At 38.2% G+C, this 7,135-nt stretch overlaps 1 pseudogene; it reads left to right on the top strand.

Moving 5' to 3' along the window:
* Nucleotides 1-2,491: 2,491 nt before the first annotated feature.
* LOC102834881 overlaps nt 2,492-7,135 on the top strand; it is a 7,895-nt pseudogene continuing 3,251 nt past the window's right edge.

Raw genomic sequence — 7,135 nt, forward strand, 5'->3', positions numbered from 1 at the left:
GAAAGATTCCAATTTGTATTCTATCAATTTCTGGAGCATTATTTTTCATCAATGTCTTCAGTGCAGCTTGAGCTTCTTACTTCAGTTGAATCAGAAACCATTGGTTTCTGGTTATATGATAGCCCTTGAATTGGTTGAACATCGATCATTTATTTTTGGTACAATGGCACTGTCTATTCCATCCATCTTTTGATGTTTTCTGCATCATTCAATATGTTGCTCATAGAATCCTTAAATAGTGCAAATTGTGGATTGAATCTTTTCTTCAGTACTTTCTGCTTGAGAAATGCTGAGCATGAGCTTCCTTTTTGGTTTTCTAACTCTAGGTCTTTGCACATATCAGTATAATACTTTAATGTGTCTTCTTGAACTATCCTTTGATATGTTCAGTTCAATTCTTTTGCCTCCTTATTTCTTTAGCATCTCTATTCTTGAGAACAATTTTCAGAGTCTGTTCTGGCATCCATTTTGGTGTTTTCTTTCCTTCTTGTATTTTTAGTGACCTTTTTTCCCCTTCCTATATTAAGTTATTGATGTAATCCCACAAATCTTCTGTTCTTCAGTCATCAGTGTCTAATGAAATAGACTCTTGAGATGGTCTCTAATTTCAGGTGGGATATGTTCAAGGTAATATTTTGGCTTTTGTGGACTTGTATTAACTTTCTTCAAATTTAGTCTGAACTTACATGTGAATAATTGATGATCTGTCCCGCAATCTCCCCTTGGTCTTGTTTTGGTTGATGCTATTGAACTTTTCCACCACCTTTACCAACAGATATAGTTAATTTGATTTCTTTGTATCCAATCTGGTGAAGTCTATGTTGTTTAAAAAGGTAATTTCTATGATCAAGTCATTGGTCTTGCAAAATTCTATCCTGAGTTCTCCAGCATCAATTCTATCTGTGCGTACCAATTTTCCAACTACTGATCTTTTCTTTGTTTTCAATTTTCATATTCCAACCACTAGTAATCATCAATACATATTGATTATATATTTAATCGATTTCATACTGAAAGTGTTGGTAGAATATATGAAGCAAGTGATGATGAAACTGAAGAATTACTTCACTTTTCTTCCTTGATAATTTCAGGGATCTCCACTCCTGGACTGCAAAATCAACTGCTAACATACTTTGTTACCAAACATTTACATTTACCTTTCCAACACTCGCTATAAGACCTAATAGCAATCATTCTCTATTGAACCAGAGGAGTTCTTTCTTCCTCACCTTTTACTAACCCTATCCAGACAGTTTGGAAAAAATTCAGTGGAGATTCTACCTTTCCCTGTATCCTGTGGAGCTAGGTTCCCTATAGAGAACTTGTAAGCCAGTCACTTCTTGCCTTTGGAGTTCCCCCATTTTGGGTAGCCAATGTCTAAGTTCCCCCTCCCTGTTGACCCTGTGTACCAATGGGATGGGAATGATCCTCAATGTATAAGTAGATATATCTGCTCTTTTGTCATACTGCATCCACAAGCATAGGTCAAGGTCAAGTTCATCAGCTTGCAATGAGTTACTCTTTTCTTTCTTTCTTTTTTTTTGTTTTTGTTTTTGTTTTTGTTCCTCTTCTTTCTTCCTTTAGTCATGTTCTGATCATCCATCCATTGATGCCAGGTCAAATCGGTACTATCTGCAAGTGTAGGTGTTCTTGTGCATCTCCCCTCACTTCATATCAGCTGACTGTTTCACACTCTATTCTAGTGGGGCCATGTCCCTGCCCCTGGGCCCAGGAGTCCCCAGGTCTCATCATACTTCTGGTTAACCAGGTCTCAATCCAGGTTAACAGAAGTCTATTGAATGTGGTCGGACTTAGTTCACAACTTCATTGCTGTTTTTCCCCCCACTTCCCCATATCAGTGACCGGTGTAGTAAGCAGCAGGACACTATGCCTACTAGTGTATTCCAATTGAGTTTCAGTCTTGGAAGGGGGTTTGCCTTGAGGGGACCTGACCATTTGCCTTGATGGCTCCCTGGGGAACAATTTGCTTGTTCTTGTAGTAGTCAATGGGACTATTGCTGTTTTTTTTTTTATTTTTCCTTCTGGTCTTTCTTTCAAGAAGTATCTTCAGTTCTTCTAGCTGTTCCAGACTGGTATGCTTGTCCTTTCAAGTGGAAATATCCCACCTCAGAAGATTCTGTATGAGGGAATCAGGATTCCACCTATGTTCTTGTGCAACGCAAAGGCTCTTCAGGGAGCCTCCTTCATTGGGCAAGTTCTAGCCCCATTTTCGGTATTCCAATCAGTTATAAGCTGAAGACAGACTTACAAGCTTTCTCTGGTGATGTTTCTGGCTATTTCTCTCTTTCTTTCAAGTGTCTATTTTACAACAGTAGGCAACAAAACCCAAGATTCAAAAGACAGCCAAGCATCTTAACATCATTTCCCCACTTTTACACATTCACACCATGCCACGCCTACATGCTGGCCGCCCTCCTTTCTGGTGCCAGGCTGCTCAGAGTCACCAACCTGTGACTGTTGCGGCAGTAACATGACAGATTAGGTCTTTGTGACACTGACCACAAACGATGTCTAACGCCAAAGGAACTCTGGTACTGGGCTCGTTTCTGAAACAGCACAGGACAACCATGAGGCTAGCTGTGCTCACCACCCCACAAATCTCAATGGTCTTTGATGAGGTCATCATGGTAGATGTCCTGGACAGTGGTGAATCTGCTCATCTAACTTTAATTAAGAGACCTGAGTTGGGTGTCACATTAACAAAACTGCACTGCTGGTCACATACACAGTATTCAAAATGTGTGTTCATGGATGCATATAATCTGGTCCTAACAATATTGAATATATATATATTTTTTAAACTGTTTTATTGTGAATTATGTGATAGTTGACCTGGGAGAACATTAGCTTTACATTCATCCTATCGTATATCATTACTCTGCCATGGTTACAATCCCCTCTATACATCATCAACCAAAGGGTACACCCCACAAAGCCTGCCCCTTGGTTATCAGCACACAGCACCTCTCCCTCTCTGGGTCTAAAGTTCCCAGCCGCTCCATCTCTCCACTTCATCATCTCTGTCTCCATCTATGGCATCACTGTTTTTTCTGGGTAGGGTCTGTCGCTCCACTCTTCTCCCTTGATGGTCCCAGGGGCCTCTGCTCCGGGACTGCAAAGTCAATCACTTCCCTCCTTTTGCTTCAAAATGTCAACCTTTACATTTCCAACCCTCACAGTTAGTCCTGTTAGTAATTATTCACTATTGTACCACATTGAGTGCTATCCCACTCTCCTTTCATCAGTCCCATGCAGACAGATTAGACACTACTCAGTGGAGATTCTACCTTCCTCAGCGCCCTCTGGATCTAGGCTCCTTCTTGAAAGCTTGTAAGCCAGTCATTGCTTTTTAGGCCCCCCTCCCCCCCCCACACACACATTTTGGGTAGCCAATGTCCAAGTTGCCCATCCCTGTGTACCCTTTTATCAAGGGGGTGGGAATGATCCTCGCTGTAAAGATTTGTTCACTCTTTTGAGCTACTGCATCCCCTTCCATCTTCTTTTGATGCTCTCTGGACCATTCAATAATTTGTCCAGAGAATCCTTCAATAACGAAACTTGAGGCTTGAATTTTTTTCTTCAGTTCCTTCAGCTTGAGAAATGCTGAGCATGTTCTCCTCTTTTGGTTTTCTGACTCCAGATCTTCGCACATTTTGTTGTAATATTAAATTTTGTCTTCTCGAGCTGACCTTTGAAATTTTCTGTTCAGATCTTGGACCTCCTCATTTCTTCCATTTTGCTTTAGCATCTCTACTCTGGAGAGCAAGTTTCAGTGTCTCTTCTGACATGCATTTTGACCTTTGCCTTCTTTCTTGTCTTCTTAATGACTTTTTGCTTTTTTCATGTATAATGTTCTTGATGTCATCCCACAACTTTTCTGGTCTTCCGTGTTTAGTGCTTAATGTATCAACTCTGTTCTTCAGATGATATCTAAATTCAGGTGGGATATATTCAAGGGCATATTTTGGGTTTTGTGGATTTGTTTCCATTTTTTTCAGCTTTAGTTTGAATTTGCATATGAGCAATTGGTGGTCTGTTTCATAGTCTGCCCCTGGCCTTGTTTTGGCTGATGATAAAGAGCGTTTCCATCGTCTCTTTCCACAGATGCACTGCTGCTATGAACATCAAAGTGCATATATCTACTTGTGTTATGGCTTGTATTTCTTGTGGGTAAGTACCAAGTAGAGGATTTACTAGATTATAAGGTATTTCTATTTCCAGCCATCTGAGGAAATGCCATATTGATTTACAGAGAGGTTGGAACATTTTGCAATTCCACCAGCAATATACAAGTCTCTCCACATCCTCTCCACATCCTAGCCAGCATTCATTGTCCTCTACTTTTTTTAAATCTTTGCTGTTATTGTTGGTGTGAGATCATATCTCATTGTTGTTTTGATTTGCATCTCTCTAATGGCTCGTGATTGTGAACATTTCTTCATATATTTGTTGGATCCCTGTATCTCCTCCTTGGTGAAGTGTCTGTTCATGTCCTGTGTCAATTTTTCATTTGGCTTGTCTTTTTCTTGTACAGGTGTTGTAGCTTCCTATATATTTTAGAAATGAGTCTCTTGTCTGATGTGTCATTGTAAAATACTTTCCCCGTTTTGTGGATTCCCTTTTTACTCTTCTGGTGAAGTCTTTTCATACACATTAGTTTTTAATTTTTAGTATGTCCCTATCATCTATTTTGTCTACTTTTGTTTGTGTAGATTTCAAAATGTTTGCTAGTCTGTTTATTCCCTGAATTAGTGCCCTCACATTTGTCACTGTTTTTTTCATTGATGGCCTTCATAATACTGGGATTCACATTTAATACATGCTGAGATGGTTTTTGTATAAGGCGTGAGGTGAAGGTCTTTGTTCAATCTTTCCAGTTCTGCCAGCACCATCTGTTGAAGAGACTGTCACCTCCCCAAGTGATATATTTAGGTACTTTGTCAAAAATCAGTTGGCTTTATGTGGATAAGTTCTGGATCCTTGATTCTGTTTCATTGATCAATATATCTTTTATTGTACCAGCACAAAGTTGTTTTGATGACTATAGCCTGGTAATAAATTTTGAAGTCAGGAGTGAGAGGTTTCCAACCTCATTCTCTTCTTAAGCAGTTCTTTGCTTACCCTGGGTCTCTTTCCTTTGCGTATAAAGTTTGTAATTGTTTTTTCCATCTCTTTGAAGACTGTCTTGGAATCTGGATTGGGTTTGCATTATATGTGTAAATTGCTTTGGACATTATAGACATTTTCACAATGTTAAGTCTTCCTATCCAGGAGCATGGTACATTCTTCCATTTTTGTAGGTCTCTTTTGGTTTCTTCTAGTAGTGTTTTTTATTTTTCTTTGGCTAAGTCCTTTGTTTCTCTGGTTACGTTTATTTCTATTTATTTCACCCTTTGGGCAGCCATTGTAAGTGGTATTGCTTTCCTAATGTCCTTTGCAGCGCTGTCATTTTTGGTATAGAGGAATCAAACTGATTTTTGTATGTTGATCTTATATCCTGCCACTTTGCTGAATCTTCCAATAAGGTCTAGAAGCTATTTTATTGAGTCTTTGGGGATTTCTACTTATAGAATCATATCATCTACAAATAGAGAGAGTTTTACTTCCTCTTTGCCAATTTGGATGCATTTAATTTCCCTGTCTTGCTGTATATCTCTTGCTAAGACTTCCAGCATAATATTGAATAGGAGTGGTAACAAAGGGCCTCCTTGTCTGGTTCCTCTTCACAGAGGGAAGGGTCTCAATTTCTCTCCATTGACAGTGATGTAGGCTGTTGGTTTTGTATATATGCTCTTAATTATGTTGAGGAATTTCCCTTCAATTCCTATTTTATTGAGTGTTTTTATCAGGAATGGATGTTGGATTTTGTTAAATGCCTTTTCTGCATCAATCGATATGATCATATATTTCTTTTATTTTTTCTTATTTATATGGTGGATTATGTTGATCATTTTTCTAATGTTGAACCATCCTGATATGAATCCCACTTGATCATGATCTTTTTGATGTGCTGCTGGATTCTGTTGGCTAAGATTTTGTTGAGAATTTTTGCATCTGTGTTCCTGAGGGATATTTATCTAAAAATTTCCTTCTTAATGAAGTCCTTCCCTGGTTTTGGTATGAGGGTTATGCTTGCTTCATAAAATGTCTTAGGAAGTTTTCCATCCTCCTCTGTCTTCTGGAATAATTTGAGTAGAATTAGTGACAGCTCTTCCCTGAATGTTTGAACTTACCACTGAATCCATCTGGGCCTGGACTTCTTTTGGTTGGCAAATTTTTGATGAGCTGATCAGTTTCTTCTTTTGTTATGTATCTGTTCAGGTTTTCTACTTCATTCTGTGTAAATTTAGGTAGGTTGTGTTTTTCTAAAAATGTATCCATCTCTTCTAAGTTTTCAAATTTGTTGGAGTACAACTCTTCACAGTATTCTGTTATTATCCTTTGGTTCCATTGTGACATTGCACATGTGATTTCTAATGTGTGTTATTTGTGTCTTCTCCCTCTTTTCTTTTGTTAGGTTTGCCAAAGGTCTGTCAATTTTGTTAATCCTTTCAAAGAACCAGTTTCCTGTCCTGTTGATTTGTTTTATAGTTCTTCTGTTTTCTATATCATTTATTTCTGCTTTAATATTTATTATTTCTTTTTTTTTGGTGACTGTAGATTCCAACTGTTGGTCTGTTTCTAATTATTTTAGATGCTGTGTTAATGTGTTAATTTTAGTTCTTTCTTCTTTTTGGATGTGTGCATTTATTTCAATAAGTTGTCCTCTAAGCACTACTTTCACTCTATCCCAAAGACCTTGGTATGTTCTGTTTTCATTCTCATTTGTTTCTAAGAACTTTGTTGAGTTCACGTTTAATTTCTTCTACTAGCAAGTCACTTCTCAACAGGGTGTTATTCAGTTCCATGTATTTGACTTTATTTCCTTGATCTTCTTATTGTTGATTTCTAATTTGATAGCATTATGGTCTGAGAAGATGCTTTGGAGTATTTTGATATTTGTAAACTTATGGAGATTTGTTTCGTGGCCTAAGACATGGCCTATTCTGGAGAATGTTCCATGTGCACTGGAAAACAATGTGTACTGTGCTGTTGTTGGGTTGAATGTTCTGTA

This window comes from Chrysochloris asiatica, unplaced genomic scaffold (genome assembly GCF_000296735.1).
Source record: "Chrysochloris asiatica unplaced genomic scaffold, ChrAsi1.0 scaffold00011, whole genome shotgun sequence".
In the NCBI taxonomy this organism is placed as follows: domain Eukaryota; kingdom Metazoa; phylum Chordata; class Mammalia; order Afrosoricida; family Chrysochloridae; genus Chrysochloris; species Chrysochloris asiatica.